Genomic DNA, 14,201 nt, shown 5'->3' on the forward strand with positions numbered 1-14,201 from the left:
AATGGACACGTCAACTGAACACTTCCTCCTTGCCAGCTGTCTTCTTTAACTTAAGAATGAGAAGCTAAGAAAAGGCCCTGTTAGTGTGAAGCATCGGTGGTCTAGTGGTAGAATACTCGCCTGCCACGCGGGTCACCCGGGTTCGATTCCCGGTCGATGCACACTCTTTTGGTTTTTTTTGCGCCTCTGGGGGTTGAAAAAGAGGCCTCCAAACGCGTGTCTCCTGGAAAGAACACCTAGTCTGTGACGCAATGTGATTGTTGTCAGTGATGTCACGTTTCTGTCAACTGAACACTTCCTCCTTGCCAGCTGTCTTCTTTAACTTAAGAATGAGAAGCTAAGAAAAGGCACTGTTAGTGTGAAGCATCGGTGGTCTAGTGGTAGAATACTCGCCTGCCACGCGGGTGACCCGGGTTCGATTCCCGGTCGATGCACACTCTTTTGGTTTTTTTTGCGCCTCTGGGGGTTGAAAAAGAGGCCTCCAAACGCGTGTCTCCTGGTAAGAACACCTAGTCTGTGACGCAATGTGATTGTTGTCAGTGATGTCACGTTTCTGTGACGTCAGGACATTGTGAGGTCACAGGTGAGTCTTTCTATATATATCAGAACGTTGGAATGAGAGAACGTGTCCATTTACATTGAAGTTGATGTAAGGACGGAATGTTGTGCAGCTTTTAGCATTGTCCCACAGCAATCGGTGTCAGGCTGTCAATGAAGCAGTAATACCGTCAGTTCTACGTTGGATTACACACAATATTTCACTTCACAGCATGGCTGAGATAACAGAAAGTGTCCACAGCAAATTATATATATCAACATGATGTATAGTCATGGAGTAATTCATTTGTACTTTCTTCAGTCAGAGATGAACTCGACGTTTCTCTAGCTATGTTCCTGCAGGAATAAAAAGTTGCGTCGGCCGGGAATCGAACCCGGATCGACTGCTTGGAAGGCAACCATGCTAACCTTTACACCACCGACGCTGACCATGCTAAGCTTTGTTGAATAGGCATCTTAATGAAATTTGCTGATTGATTGGCCACGCTTCGAGGCACGCCACTAAACGAGACGGCTTACGTCACAAACTGAATGAAATTGGGCTTTGGAAATGTATTTCTGTCTTATGCAACGAGGGTCTACAATCTACGAAGCACTGATAACAAATTGTATTTAAATGAAGAGGACACTGCATTTGCATCCATATGGAGTAAATGGACACGTCAACTGAACACTTCCTCCTTGCCAGCTGTCTTCTTTAACTTAAGAATGAGAAGCTAAGAAAAGGCACTGTTAGTGTGAAGCATCGGTGGTCTAGTGGTAGAATACTCGCCTGCCACGCGGGTGACCCGGGTTCGATTCCCGGTCGATGCACACTCTTTTGGTTTTTTTTGCGCCTCTGGGGGTTGAAAAAGAGGCCTCCAAACGCGTGTCTCCTGGTAAGAACACCTAGTCTGTGACGCAATGTGATTGTTGTCAGTGATGTCACGTTTCTGTGACGTCAGGACATTGTGAGGTCACAGGTGAGTCTTTCTATATATATCAGAACGTTGGAATGAGAGAACGTGTCCATTTACATTGAAGTTGATGTAAGGACGGAATGTTGTGCAGCTTTTAGCATTGTCCCACAGCAATCGGTGTCAGGCTGTCAATGAAGCAGTAATACCGTCAGTTCTACGTTGGATTACACACAATATTTCACTTCACAGCATGGCTGAGATAACAGAAAGTGTCCACAGCAAATTATATATATCAACATGATGTATAGTCATGGAGTAATTCATTTGTACTTTCTTCAGTCAGAGATGAACTCGACGTTTCTCTAGCTATGTTCCTGCAGGAATAAAAAGTTGCGTCGGCCGGGAATCGAACCCGGATCGACTGCTTGGAAGGCAACCATGCTAACCTTTACACCACCGACGCTGACCATGCTAAGCTTTGTTGAATAGGCATCTTAATGAAATTTGCTGATTGATTGGCCACGCTTCGAGGCACGCCACTAAACGAGACGGCTTACGTCACAAACTGAATGAAATTGGGCTTTGGAAATGTATTTCTGTCTTATGCAACGAGGGTCTACAATCTACGAAGCACTGATAACAAATTGTATTTAAATGAAGAGGACACTGCATTTGCATCCATATGGAGTAAATGGACACGTCAACTGAACACTTCCTCCTTGCCAGCTGTCTTCTTTAACTTAAGAATGGGAAGCTAAGAAAAGGCACAGTTAGTGTGAAGCATCGGTGGTCTAGTGGTAGAATACTCGCCTGCCACGCGGGTGACCCGGGTTCGATTCCCGGTCGATGCACACTCTTTTGTTTTTTTTGCGCCTCTAGGGGTTGAAAAAGCGGCCTCCAAACGCTTGTCTCCTGGTAAGAACATCTAGTCTGTGACGCAATGTGATTGTTGTCAGTGATGTCACGTTTCTGTGACGTCAGGACATTGTGAGGTCACAGGTGAGTCTTTCTATAGATATCAGAAGGTTGGAATGAGAGAACGTGTCCATTTACATGACTCCATTTGAAGTCGATGTAAGGACGGAACGTTGTGCAGCTTTCAGCATTGTCCCACACCAATCGGTGTCAGGCTGTCAATGAAGCAGTAATACCGTCAGTTCTACGTTGGATTACACACAATATTTCACTTCACAGCATGGCTGAGATAACAGAAAGTGTCCACAGCAAATTATACATATCAACATGATGTATAGTCATGGAGTATGTCATTTGTACTTTCTTCAGTCACAGATGAACTCGACGTTTCTCCACCTATGTTCCTACAGGAGTAAAAAGATGCGTCGGCCGGGAATCGAACCCGGATCGACTGCTTGGAAGGCAACCATGCTAACCTTTACACCACCGACGCTGACCATGCTAAGCTTTGTTGAATAGGCATCTTAATGAAATTTGCTGATTGATTGGCCACGCCTCGAGGCACGCCACTAAATGAGACGGCTTACGTCACAAACTGAATGAAATTGGGCTTTTGAAATGTATTTCTGTCTTATGCAACGAGGGTCTACAATCTACGAAGCAGTGATAACAAATTGTATTGAAATGAAGAGGACACTGCATTTGCATCCATATGGAGTAAATGGACACGTCAGCTGAACACTTCCTCCTTGCCAGCTGTCTTCTTTAACTTAAGAATGGGAAGCTAAGAAAAGGCACAGTTAGTGTGAAGCATCGGTGGTCTAGTGGTAGAATACTCGCCTGCCACGCGGGTGACCCGGGTTCGATTCCCGGTCGATGCACACTCTTTGGTTTTTTTTGCGCCTCTAGGGGTTGAAAAAGCGGCCTCCAAACGCTTGTCTCCTGGTAAGAACATCTAGTCTGTGACGCAATGTGATTGTTGTCAGTGATGTCACGTTTCTGTGACGTCAGGCCATTGTGAGGTCACAGGTGAGTCTTTCTATAGATATCAGAAGGTTGGAATGAGAGAACGTGTCCATTTACATGACTCCATTTGAAGTCGATGTAAGGACGGAACGTTGTGCAGCTTTTAGCATTGTCCCACACCAATCGGTGTCAGGCTGTCAATGAAGCAGTAAAACCGTCAGTTCTACGTTGGATTACACACAATATTTCACTTCACAGCATGGCTGAGATAACAGAAAGTGTCCACAGCAAATTATACATATCAACATGATGTATAGTCATGGAGTATGTCATTTGTACTTTCTTCAGTCACAGATAAACTCGACGTTTCTCCACCTATGTTCCTGCAGGAGTAAAAAGATGCGTCGGCCGGGAATCGAACCCGGATCGACTGCTTGGAAGGCAACCATGCTAACCTTTACACCACCGACGCTGACCATGCTAAGCTTTGTTGAATAGGCATCTTAATGAAATTTGCTGATTGATTGGCCACGCCTCGAGGCACGCCACTAAATGAGACGGCTTACATCACAAACTGAATGAAACTGGGCTTTTGAAATGAATTTCTGTCTTATGCAACGAGGGTCTACAATCTACGAAGCACTGATAACAAATTGTATATAAATGAAGAGGACACTGCATTTGCATCCATATGGAGTAAATGGACACGTCAGCTGAACACTTCCTCCTTGCCAGCTGTCTTCTTTAACTTAAGAATGGGAAGCTAAGAAAAGGCACAGTTAGTGCGAAGCATCGGTGGTCTAGTGGTAGAATACTCGCCTGCCACGCGGGTGACCCGGGTTCGATTCCCGGTCGATGCACACTCTCTTGTTTTTTTTGCGCCTCTAGGGGTTGAAAAAGCGGCCTCCAAACGCTTGTCTCCTGGTAAGAACATCTAGTCTGTGACGCAATGTGATTGTTGTCAGTGATGTCACGTTTCTGTGACGTCAGGCCATTGTGAGGTCACAGGTGAGTCTTTCTATAGATATCAGAAGGTTGGAATGAGAGAACGTGTCCATTTACATGACTCCATTTGAAGTCGATGTAAGGACGGAACGTTGTGCAGCTTTTAGCATTGTCCCACACCAATCGGTGTCAGGCTGTCAATGAAGCAGTAAAACCGTCAGTTCTACGTTGGATTACACACAATATTTCACTTCACAGCATGGCTGAGATAACAGAAAGTGTCCACAGCAAATTATACATATCAACATGATGTATAGTCATGGAGTATGTCATTTGTACTTTCTTCAGTCACAGATAAACTCGACGTTTCTCCACCTATGTTCCTGCAGGAGTAAAAAGATGCGTCGGCCGGGAATCGAACCCGGATCGACTGCTTGGAAGGCAACCATGCTAACCTTTACACCACCGACGCTGACCATGCTAAGCTTTGTTGAATAGGCATCTTAATGAAATTTGCTGATTGATTGGCCACGCCTCGAGGCACGCCACTAAATGAGACGGCTTACATCACAAACTGAATGAAATTGGGCTTTTGAAATGAATTTCTGTCTTATGCAACGAGGGTCTACAATCTACGAAGCACTGATAACAAATTGTATATAAATGAAGAGGACACTGCATTTGCATCCATATGGAGTAAATGGACACGTCAGCTGAACACTTCCTCCTTGCCAGCTGTCTTCTTTAACTTAAGAATGGGAAGCTAAGAAAAGGCACAGTTAGTGTGAAGCATCGGTGGTCTAGTGGTAGAATACTCGCCTGCCACGCGGGTGACCCGGGTTCGATTCCCGGTCGATGCACACTCTTTTGTTTTTTTGCGCCTCTAGGGGTTGAAAAAGCGGCCTCCAAACGCTTGTCTCCTGGTAAGAACACCTAGTCTGTGACGCAATGTGATTGTTGTCAGTGATGTCACGTTTCTGTGACGTCAGGCCATTGTGAGGTCACAGGTGAGTCTTTCTATAGATATCAGAAGGTTGGAATGAGAGAACGTGTCCATTTACATGACTCCATTTGAAGTCGATGTAAGGACGGAACGTTGTGCAGCTTTCAGCATTGTCCCACACCAATCGGTGTCAGGCTGTCAATGAAGCAGTAATACCGTCAGTTCTACGTTGGATTACACACAATATTTCACTTCACAGCATGGCTGAGATAACAGAAAGTGTCCACAGCAAATTATACATATCAACATGATGTATAGTCATGGAGTATGTCATTTGTACTTTCTTCAGTCACAGATGAACTCGACGTTTCTCCACCTATGTTCCTGCAGGAGTAAAAAGATGCGTCGGCCGGGAATCGAACCCGGATCGACTGCTTGGAAGGCAACCATGCTAACCTTTACACCACCGACGCTGACCATGCCAAGCTTTGTTGAATAGGCATCTTAATGAAATTTGCTGATTGATTGGCCACGCCTCGAGGCACGCCACTAAATGAGACGGCTTACGTCACAAACTGAATGAAATTGGGCTTTTGAAATGTATTTCTGTCTTATGCAACGAGGGTCTACAATCTACGAAGCACTGATAACAAATTGTATATAAATGAAGAGTACACTGCATTTGCATCCATATGGAGTAAATGGACACGTCAGCTGAACACTTCCTCCTTGCCAGCTGTCTTCTTTAACTTAAGAATGGGAAGCTAAGAAAAGGCACAGTTAGTGTGAAGCATCGGTGGTCTAGTGGTAGAATACTCGCCTGCCACGCGGGTGACCCGGGTTCGATTCCCGGTCGATGCACACTCTTTTGTTTTTTTGCGCCTCTAGGGGTTGAAAAAGCGGCCTCCAAACGCTTGTCTCCTGGTAAGAACACCTAGTCTGTGACGCAATGTGATTGTTGTCAGTGATGTCACGTTTCTGTGACGTCAGGCCATTGTGAGGTCACAGGTGAGTCTTTCTATAGATATCAGAAGGTTGGAATGAGAGAACGTGTCCATTTACATGACTCCATTTGAAGTCGATGTAAGGACGGAACGTTGTGCAGCTTTCAGCATTGTCCCACAACAATCGGTGTCAGGCTGTCAATGAAGCAGTAATACCGTCAGTTCTACGTTGGATTACACACAATATGTCACTTCACAGCATGGCTGAGATAACAGAAAGTGTCCACAGCAAATTATACATATCAACATGATGTATAGTCATGGAGTATGTCATTTGTACTTTCTTCAGTCACAGATGAACTCGACGTTTCTCCAGCCATGTTCCTGCAGGAGTAAAAAGATGCGTCGGCCGGGAATCGAACCCGGATCGACTGCTTGGAAGGCAACCATGCTAACCTTTACACCACCGACGCTGACCATGCTAAGCTTTGTTGAATAGGCATCTTAATGAAATTTGCTGATTGATTGGCCACGCCTCGAGGCACGCCACTAAATGAGACGGCTTACGTCACAAACTGAATGAAATTGGGCTTTTGAAATGTATTTCTGTCTTATGCAACGAGGGTCTACAATCTACGAAGCACTGATAACAAATTGTATATAAATGAAGAGTACACTGCATTTGCATCCATATGGAGTAAATGGACACGTCAGCTGAACACTTCCTCCTTGCCAGCTGTCTTCTTTAACTTAAGAATGGGAAGCTAAGAAAAGGCACAGTTAGTGTGAAGCATCGGTGGTCTAGTGGTAGAATACTCGCCTGCAACGCGGGTGACCCGGGTTCGATTCCCGGTCGATGCACACTCTTTTGTTTTTTTGCGCCTCTAGGGGTTGAAAAAGCGGCCTCCAAACGCTTGTCTCCTGGTAAGAACACCTAGTCTGTGACGCAATGTGATTGTTGTCAGTGATGTCACGTTTCTGTGACGTCAGGCCATTGTGAGGTCACAGGTGAGTCTTTCTATAGATATCAGAAGGTTGGAATGAGAGAACGTGTCCATTCACATGACTCCATTTGAAGTCGATGTAAGGACGGAACGTTGTGCAGCTTTCAGCATTGTCCCACACCAATCGGTGTCAGGCTGTCAATGAAGCAGTAATACCGTCAGTTCTACGTTGGATTACACACAATATTTCACTTCACAGCATGGCTGAGATAACAGAAAGTGTCCACAGCAAATTATACATATCAACATGATGTATAGTCATGGAGTATGTCATTTGTACTTTCTTCAGTCACAGATGAACTCGACGTTTCTCCACCTATGTTCCTACAGGAGTAAAAAGATGCGTCGGCCGGGAATCGAACCCGGATCGACTGCTTGGAAGGCAACCATGCTAACCTTTACACCACCGACGCTGACCATGCTAAGCTTTGTTGAATAGGCATCTTAATGAAATTTGCTGATTGATTGGCCACGCCTCGAGGCACGCCACTAAATGAGACGGCTTACGTCACAAACTGAATGAAATTGGGCTTTTGAAATGTATTTCTGTCTTATGCAACGAGGGTCTACAATCTACGAAGCACTGATAACAAATTGTATTGAAATGAAGAGGACACTGCATTTGCATCCATATGGAGTAAATGGACACGTCAGCTGAACACTTCCTCCTTGCCAGCTGTCTTCTTTAACTTAAGAATGGGAAGCTAAGAAAAGGCACAGTTAGTGTGAAGCATCGGTGGTCTAGTGGTAGAATACTCGCCTGCAACGCGGGTGACCCGGGTTCGATTCCCGGTCGATGCACACTCTTTTGTTTTTTTTGCGCCTCTAGGGGTTGAAAAAGCGGCCTCCAAACGCTTGTCTCCTGGTAAGAACATCTAGTCTGTGACGCAATGTGATTGTTGTCAGTGATGTCACGTTTCTGTGACGTCAGGCCATTGTGAGGTCACAGGTGAGTCTTTCTATAGATATCAGAAGGTTGGAATGAGAGAACGTGTCCATTTACATGACTCCATTTGAAGTCGATGTAAGGACGGAACGTTGTGCAGCTTTTAGCATTGTCCCACACCAATCGGTGTCAGGCTGTCAATGAAGCAGTAAAACCGTCAGTTCTACGTTGGATTACACACAATATTTCACTTCACAGCATGGCTGAGATAACAGAAAGTGTCCACAGCAAATTATACATATCAACATGATGTATAGTCATGGAGTATGTCATTTGTACTTTCTTCAGTCACAGATAAACTCGACGTTTCTCCACCTATGTTCCTGCAGGAGTAAAAAGATGCGTCGGCCGGGAATCGAACCCGGATCGACTGCTTGGAAGGCAACCATGCTAACCTTTACACCACCGACGCTGACCATGCTAAGCTTTGTTGAATAGGCATCTTAATGAAATTTGCTGATTGATTGGCCACGCCTCGAGGCACGCCACTAAATGAGACGGCTTACATCACAAACTGAATGAAACTGGGCTTTTGAAATGAATTTCTGTCTTATGCAACGAGGGTCTACAATCTACGAAGCACTGATAACAAATTGTATATAAATGAAGAGGACACTGCATTTGCATCCATATGGAGTAAATGGACACGTCAGCTGAACACTTCCTCCTTGCCAGCTGTCTTCTTTAACTTAAGAATGGGAAGCTAAGAAAAGGCACAGTTAGTGTGAAGCATCGGTGGTCTAGTGGTAGAATACTCGCCTGCCACGCGGGTGACCCGGGTTCGATTCCCGGTCGATGCACACTCTCTTGTTTTTTTTGCGCCTCTAGGGGTTGAAAAAGCGGCCTCCAAACGCTTGTCTCCTGGTAAGAACATCTAGTCTGTGACGCAATGTGATTGTTGTCAGTGATGTCACGTTTCTGTGACGTCAGGCCATTGTGAGGTCACAGGTGAGTCTTTCTATAGATATCAGAAGGTTGGAATGAGAGAACGTGTCCATTTACATGACTCCATTTGAAGTCGATGTAAGGACGGAACGTTGTGCAGCTTTTAGCATTGTCCCACACCAATCGGTGTCAGGCTGTCAATGAAGCAGTAAAACCGTCAGTTCTACGTTGGATTACACACAATATTTCACTTCACAGCATGGCTGAGATAACAGAAAGTGTCCACAGCAAATTATACATATCAACATGATGTATAGTCATGGAGTATGTCATTTGTACTTTCTTCAGTCACAGATAAACTCGACGTTTCTCCACCTATGTTCCTGCAGGAGTAAAAAGATGCGTCGGCCGGGAATCGAACCCGGATCGACTGCTTGGAAGGCAACCATGCTAACCTTTACACCACCGACGCTGACCATGCTAAGCTTTGTTGAATAGGCATCTTAATGAAATTTGCTGATTGATTGGCCACGCCTCGAGGCACGCCACTAAATGAGACGGCTTACATCACAAACTGAATGAAATTGGGCTTTTGAAATGAATTTCTGTCTTATGCAACGAGGGTCTACAATCTACGAAGCACTGATAACAAATTGTATATAAATGAAGAGGACACTGCATTTCCATCCATATGGAGTAAATGGACACGTCAGCTGAACACTTCCTCCTTGCCAGCTGTCTTCTTTAACTTAAGAATGGGAAGCTAAGAAAAGGCACAGTTAGTGTGAAGCATCGGTGGTCTAGTGGTAGAATACTCGCCTGCCACGCGGGTGACCCGGGTTCGATTCCCGGTCGATGCACACTCTTTTGTTTTTTTGCGCCTCTAGGGGTTGAAAAAGCGGCCTCCAAACGCTTGTCTCCTGGTAAGAACACCTAGTCTGTGACGCAATGTGATTGTTGTCAGTGATGTCACGTTTCTGTGACGTCAGGCCATTGTGAGGTCACAGGTGAGTCTTTCTATAGATATCAGAAGGTTGGAATGAGAGAACGTGTCCATTTACATGACTCCATTTGAAGTCGATGTAAGGACGGAACGTTGTGCAGCTTTCAGCATTGTCCCACACCAATCGGTGTCAGGCTGTCAATGAAGCAGTAATACCGTCAGTTCTACGTTGGATTACACACAATATTTCACTTCACAGCATGGCTGAGATAACAGAAAGTGTCCACAGCAAATTATACATATCAACATGATGTATAGTCATGGAGTATGTCATTTGTACTTTCTTCAGTCACAGATGAACTCGACGTTTCTCCACCTATGTTCCTGCAGGAGTAAAAAGATGCGTCGGCCGGGAATCGAACCCGGATCGACTGCTTGGAAGGCAACCATGCTAACCTTTACACCACCGACGCTGACCATGCCAAGCTTTGTTGAATAGGCATCTTAATGAAATTTGCTGATTGATTGGCCACGCCTCGAGGCACGCCACTAAATGAGACGGCTTACGTCACAAACTGAATGAAATTGGGCTTTTGAAATGTATTTCTGTCTTATGCAACGAGGGTCTACAATCTACGAAGCACTGATAACAAATTGTATATAAATGAAGAGTACACTGCATTTGCATCCATATGGAGTAAATGGACACGTCAGCTGAACACTTCCTCCTTGCCAGCTGTCTTCTTTAACTTAAGAATGGGAAGCTAAGAAAAGGCACAGTTAGTGTGAAGCATCGGTGGTCTAGTGGTAGAATACTCGCCTGCCACGCGGGTGACCCGGGTTCGATTCCCGGTCGATGCACACTCTTTTGTTTTTTTGCGCCTCTAGGGGTTGAAAAAGCGGCCTCCAAACGCTTGTCTCCTGGTAAGAACACCTAGTCTGTGACGCAATGTGATTGTTGTCAGTGATGTCACGTTTCTGTGACGTCAGGCCATTGTGAGGTCACAGGTGAGTCTTTCTATAGATATCAGAAGGTTGGAATGAGAGAACGTGTCCATTTACATGACTCCATTTGAAGTCGATGTAAGGACGGAACGTTGTGCAGCTTTCAGCATTGTCCCACAACAATCGGTGTCAGGCTGTCAATGAAGCAGTAATACCGTCAGTTCTACGTTGGATTACACACAATATGTCACTTCACAGCATGGCTGAGATAACAGAAAGTGTCCACAGCAAATTATACATATCAACATGATGTATAGTCATGGAGTATGTCATTTGTACTTTCTTCAGTCACAGATGAACTCGACGTTTCTCCAGCCATGTTCCTGCAGGAGTAAAAAGATGCGTCGGCCGGGAATCGAACCCGGATCGACTGCTTGGAAGGCAACCATGCTAACCTTTACACCACCGACGCTGACCATGCTAAGCTTTGTTGAATAGGCATCTTAATGAAATTTGCTGATTGATTGGCCACGCCTCGAGGCACGCCACTAAATGAGACGGCTTACGTCACAAACTGAATGAAATTGGGCTTTTGAAATGTATTTCTGTCTTATGCAACGAGGGTCTACAATCTACGAAGCACTGATAACAAATTGTATATAAATGAAGAGTACACTGCATTTGCATCCATATGGAGTAAATGGACACGTCAGCTGAACACTTCCTCCTTGCCAGCTGTCTTCTTTAACTTAAGAATGGGAAGCTAAGAAAAGGCACAGTTAGTGTGAAGCATCGGTGGTCTAGTGGTAGAATACTCGCCTGCAACGCGGGTGACCCGGGTTCGATTCCCGGTCGATGCACACTCTTTTGTTTTTTTGCGCCTCTAGGGGTTGAAAAAGCGGCCTCCAAACGCTTGTCTCCTGGTAAGAACACCTAGTCTGTGACGCAATGTGATTGTTGTCAGTGATGTCACGTTTCTGTGACGTCAGGCCATTGTGAGGTCACAGGTGAGTCTTTCTATAGATATCAGAAGGTTGGAATGAGAGAACGTGTCCATTCACATGACTCCATTTGAAGTCGATGTAAGGACGGAACGTTGTGCAGCTTTCAGCATTGTCCCACAACAATCGGTGTCAGGCTGTCAATGAAGCAGTAATACCGTCAGTTCTACGTTGGATTACACACAATATTTCACTTCACAGCATGGCTGAGATAACAGAAAGTGTCCACAGCAAATTATACATATCAACATGATGTATAGTCATGGAGTATGTCATTTGTACTTTCTTCAGTCACAGATGAACTCGACGTTTCTCCAGCCATGTTCCTGCAGGAGTAAAAAGATGCGTCGGCCGGGAATCGAACCCGGATCGACTGCTTGGAAGGCAACCATGCTAACCTTTACACCACCGACGCTGACCATGCTAAGCTTTGTTGAATAGGCATCTTAATGAAATTTGCTGATTGATTGGCCACGCCTCGAGGCACGCCACTAAATGAGACGGCTTACGTCACAAACTGAATGAAATTGGGCTTTTGAAATGTATTTCTGTCTTATGCAACGAGGGTCTACAATCTACGAAGCACTGATAACAAATTGTATATAAATGAAGAGGACACTGCATTTGCATCCATATGGAGTAAATGGACACGTCAGCTGAACACTTCCTCCTTGCCAGCTGTCTTCTTTAACTTAAGAATGGGAAGCTAAGAAAAGGCACAGTTAGTGTGAAGCATCGGTGGTCTAGTGGTAGAATACTCGCCTGCCACGCGGGTGACCCGGGTTCGATTCCCGGTCGATGCACACTCTTTTGTTTTTTTGCGCCTCTAGGGGTTGAAAAAGCGGCCTCCAAACGCTTGTCTCCTGGTAAGAACACCTAGTCTGTGACGCAATGTGATTGTTGTCAGTGATGTCACGTTTCTGTGACGTCAGGCCATTGTGAGGTCACAGGTGAGTCTTTCTATAGATATCAGAAGGTTGGAATGAGAGAACGTGTCCATTTACATGACTCCATTTGAAGTCGATGTAAGGACGGAACGTTGTGCAGCTTTCAGCATTGTCCCACACCAATCGGTGTCAGGCTGTCAATGAAGCAGTAATACCGTCAGTTCTACGTTGGATTACACACAATATGTCACTTCACAGCATGGCTGAGATAACAGAAAGTGTCCACAGCAAATTATACATATCAACATGATGTATAGTCATGGAGTATGTCATTTGTACTTTCTTCAGTCACAGATGAACTCGACGTTTCTCCAGCTATGTTCCTGCAGAAGTAAAAAGATGCGTCGGCCGGGAATCGAACCCGGATCGACTGCTTGGAAGGCAACCATGCTAACCTTTACACCACCGACGCTGACCATGCCAAGCTTTGTTGAATAGGCATCTTAATGAAATTTGCTGATTGATTGGCCACGCCTCGAGGCACGCCACTAAATGAGACGGCTTACGTCACAAACTGAATGAAATTGGGCTTTTGAAATGTATTTCTGTCTTATGCAACGAGGGTCTACAATCTACGAAGCACTGATAACAAATTGTATTGAAATGAAGAGTACACTGCATTTGCATCCATATGGAGTAAATGGACACGTCAGCTGAACACTTCCTCCTTGCCAGCTGTCTTCTTTAACTTAAGAATGGGAAGCTAAGAAAAGGCACAGTTAGTGTGAAGCATCGGTGGTCTAGTGGTAGAATACTCGCCTGCAACGCGGGTGACCCGGGTTCGATTCCCGGTCGATGCACACTCTTTTGTTTTTTTGCGCCTCTAGGGGTTGAAAAAGCGGCCTCCAAACGCTTGTCTCCTGGTAAGAACACCTAGTCTGTGACGCAATGTGATTGTTGTCAGTGATGTCACGTTTCTGTGACGTCAGGCCATTGTGAGGTCACAGGTGAGTCTTTCTATAGATATCAGAAGGTTGGAATGAGAGAACGTGTCCATTCACATGACTCCATTTGAAGTCGATGTAAGGACGGAACGTTGTGCAGCTTTCAGCATTGTCCCACAACAATCGGTGTCAGGCTGTCAATGAAGCAGTAATACCGTCAGTTCTACGTTGGATTACACACAATATGTCACTTCACAGCATGGCTGAGATAACAGAAAGTGTCCACAGCAAATTATACATATCAACATGATGTATAGTCATGGAGTATGTCATTTGTACTTTCTTCAGTCACAGATGAACTCGACGTTTCTCCAGCCATGTTCCTGCAGGAGTAAAAAGATGCGTCGGCCGGGAATCGAACCCGGATCGACTGCTTGGAAGGCAACCATGCTAACCTTTACACCACCGACGCTGAC

General features: G+C 45.2%; 31 non-coding genes across 31 annotated transcripts; 16 read left to right on the top strand and 15 right to left on the bottom strand.

Moving 5' to 3' along the window:
- The first annotated feature begins 90 nt into the window (after positions 1–90).
- Trnag-gcc (transfer RNA glycine (anticodon GCC)) lies at positions 91–161 on the top strand. The gene has a single exon. It is a non-coding gene; the product is annotated as a tRNA-Gly (tRNA).
- Positions 162–363: 202 nt separating this feature from the next.
- Trnag-gcc (transfer RNA glycine (anticodon GCC)) lies at positions 364–434 on the top strand. Its single transcript has one exon. It is a non-coding gene; the product is annotated as a tRNA-Gly (tRNA).
- A 477-nt stretch (positions 435–911) lies between these two features.
- Trnag-ucc (transfer RNA glycine (anticodon UCC)) lies at positions 912–983 on the bottom strand. The gene has a single exon. It is a non-coding gene; the product is annotated as a tRNA-Gly (tRNA).
- A 317-nt stretch (positions 984–1,300) lies between these two features.
- Positions 1,301–1,371, top strand: Trnag-gcc (transfer RNA glycine (anticodon GCC)). Its single transcript has one exon. It is a non-coding gene; the product is annotated as a tRNA-Gly (tRNA).
- A 477-nt stretch (positions 1,372–1,848) lies between these two features.
- On the bottom strand, positions 1,849–1,920 carry Trnag-ucc (transfer RNA glycine (anticodon UCC)). Its single transcript has one exon. It is a non-coding gene; the product is annotated as a tRNA-Gly (tRNA).
- A 317-nt stretch (positions 1,921–2,237) lies between these two features.
- On the top strand, positions 2,238–2,308 carry Trnag-gcc (transfer RNA glycine (anticodon GCC)). Its single transcript has one exon. It is a non-coding gene; the product is annotated as a tRNA-Gly (tRNA).
- A 485-nt stretch (positions 2,309–2,793) lies between these two features.
- Positions 2,794–2,865, bottom strand: Trnag-ucc (transfer RNA glycine (anticodon UCC)). Its single transcript has one exon. It is a non-coding gene; the product is annotated as a tRNA-Gly (tRNA).
- A 317-nt stretch (positions 2,866–3,182) lies between these two features.
- Trnag-gcc (transfer RNA glycine (anticodon GCC)) lies at positions 3,183–3,253 on the top strand. The gene has a single exon. It is a non-coding gene; the product is annotated as a tRNA-Gly (tRNA).
- Positions 3,254–3,738: 485 nt separating this feature from the next.
- Positions 3,739–3,810, bottom strand: Trnag-ucc (transfer RNA glycine (anticodon UCC)). The gene has a single exon. It is a non-coding gene; the product is annotated as a tRNA-Gly (tRNA).
- Positions 3,811–4,127: 317 nt separating this feature from the next.
- Trnag-gcc (transfer RNA glycine (anticodon GCC)) lies at positions 4,128–4,198 on the top strand. Its single transcript has one exon. It is a non-coding gene; the product is annotated as a tRNA-Gly (tRNA).
- A 485-nt stretch (positions 4,199–4,683) lies between these two features.
- Trnag-ucc (transfer RNA glycine (anticodon UCC)) lies at positions 4,684–4,755 on the bottom strand. Its single transcript has one exon. It is a non-coding gene; the product is annotated as a tRNA-Gly (tRNA).
- A 317-nt stretch (positions 4,756–5,072) lies between these two features.
- Positions 5,073–5,143, top strand: Trnag-gcc (transfer RNA glycine (anticodon GCC)). The gene has a single exon. It is a non-coding gene; the product is annotated as a tRNA-Gly (tRNA).
- Positions 5,144–5,627: 484 nt separating this feature from the next.
- On the bottom strand, positions 5,628–5,699 carry Trnag-ucc (transfer RNA glycine (anticodon UCC)). Its single transcript has one exon. It is a non-coding gene; the product is annotated as a tRNA-Gly (tRNA).
- A 317-nt stretch (positions 5,700–6,016) lies between these two features.
- Trnag-gcc (transfer RNA glycine (anticodon GCC)) lies at positions 6,017–6,087 on the top strand. Its single transcript has one exon. It is a non-coding gene; the product is annotated as a tRNA-Gly (tRNA).
- A 484-nt stretch (positions 6,088–6,571) lies between these two features.
- On the bottom strand, positions 6,572–6,643 carry Trnag-ucc (transfer RNA glycine (anticodon UCC)). Its single transcript has one exon. It is a non-coding gene; the product is annotated as a tRNA-Gly (tRNA).
- Positions 6,644–6,960: 317 nt separating this feature from the next.
- On the top strand, positions 6,961–7,031 carry Trnac-gca (transfer RNA cysteine (anticodon GCA)). The gene has a single exon. It is a non-coding gene; the product is annotated as a tRNA-Cys (tRNA).
- Positions 7,032–7,515: 484 nt separating this feature from the next.
- Positions 7,516–7,587, bottom strand: Trnag-ucc (transfer RNA glycine (anticodon UCC)). The gene has a single exon. It is a non-coding gene; the product is annotated as a tRNA-Gly (tRNA).
- A 317-nt stretch (positions 7,588–7,904) lies between these two features.
- Trnac-gca (transfer RNA cysteine (anticodon GCA)) lies at positions 7,905–7,975 on the top strand. The gene has a single exon. It is a non-coding gene; the product is annotated as a tRNA-Cys (tRNA).
- A 485-nt stretch (positions 7,976–8,460) lies between these two features.
- Trnag-ucc (transfer RNA glycine (anticodon UCC)) lies at positions 8,461–8,532 on the bottom strand. Its single transcript has one exon. It is a non-coding gene; the product is annotated as a tRNA-Gly (tRNA).
- Positions 8,533–8,849: 317 nt separating this feature from the next.
- Trnag-gcc (transfer RNA glycine (anticodon GCC)) lies at positions 8,850–8,920 on the top strand. Its single transcript has one exon. It is a non-coding gene; the product is annotated as a tRNA-Gly (tRNA).
- Positions 8,921–9,405: 485 nt separating this feature from the next.
- On the bottom strand, positions 9,406–9,477 carry Trnag-ucc (transfer RNA glycine (anticodon UCC)). Its single transcript has one exon. It is a non-coding gene; the product is annotated as a tRNA-Gly (tRNA).
- A 317-nt stretch (positions 9,478–9,794) lies between these two features.
- Trnag-gcc (transfer RNA glycine (anticodon GCC)) lies at positions 9,795–9,865 on the top strand. Its single transcript has one exon. It is a non-coding gene; the product is annotated as a tRNA-Gly (tRNA).
- Positions 9,866–10,349: 484 nt separating this feature from the next.
- Trnag-ucc (transfer RNA glycine (anticodon UCC)) lies at positions 10,350–10,421 on the bottom strand. Its single transcript has one exon. It is a non-coding gene; the product is annotated as a tRNA-Gly (tRNA).
- A 317-nt stretch (positions 10,422–10,738) lies between these two features.
- Positions 10,739–10,809, top strand: Trnag-gcc (transfer RNA glycine (anticodon GCC)). The gene has a single exon. It is a non-coding gene; the product is annotated as a tRNA-Gly (tRNA).
- A 484-nt stretch (positions 10,810–11,293) lies between these two features.
- Trnag-ucc (transfer RNA glycine (anticodon UCC)) lies at positions 11,294–11,365 on the bottom strand. Its single transcript has one exon. It is a non-coding gene; the product is annotated as a tRNA-Gly (tRNA).
- Positions 11,366–11,682: 317 nt separating this feature from the next.
- Trnac-gca (transfer RNA cysteine (anticodon GCA)) lies at positions 11,683–11,753 on the top strand. Its single transcript has one exon. It is a non-coding gene; the product is annotated as a tRNA-Cys (tRNA).
- Positions 11,754–12,237: 484 nt separating this feature from the next.
- On the bottom strand, positions 12,238–12,309 carry Trnag-ucc (transfer RNA glycine (anticodon UCC)). Its single transcript has one exon. It is a non-coding gene; the product is annotated as a tRNA-Gly (tRNA).
- A 317-nt stretch (positions 12,310–12,626) lies between these two features.
- On the top strand, positions 12,627–12,697 carry Trnag-gcc (transfer RNA glycine (anticodon GCC)). Its single transcript has one exon. It is a non-coding gene; the product is annotated as a tRNA-Gly (tRNA).
- A 484-nt stretch (positions 12,698–13,181) lies between these two features.
- Positions 13,182–13,253, bottom strand: Trnag-ucc (transfer RNA glycine (anticodon UCC)). Its single transcript has one exon. It is a non-coding gene; the product is annotated as a tRNA-Gly (tRNA).
- A 317-nt stretch (positions 13,254–13,570) lies between these two features.
- On the top strand, positions 13,571–13,641 carry Trnac-gca (transfer RNA cysteine (anticodon GCA)). The gene has a single exon. It is a non-coding gene; the product is annotated as a tRNA-Cys (tRNA).
- A 484-nt stretch (positions 13,642–14,125) lies between these two features.
- Trnag-ucc (transfer RNA glycine (anticodon UCC)) lies at positions 14,126–14,197 on the bottom strand. Its single transcript has one exon. It is a non-coding gene; the product is annotated as a tRNA-Gly (tRNA).
- Between the last annotated feature and the right edge of the window lie 4 nt (positions 14,198–14,201).

The sequence above is a fragment of the Haliotis asinina genome, chromosome 6, assembly GCF_037392515.1.
Source record: "Haliotis asinina isolate JCU_RB_2024 chromosome 6, JCU_Hal_asi_v2, whole genome shotgun sequence".
Taxonomy (NCBI): domain Eukaryota; kingdom Metazoa; phylum Mollusca; class Gastropoda; order Lepetellida; family Haliotidae; genus Haliotis; species Haliotis asinina.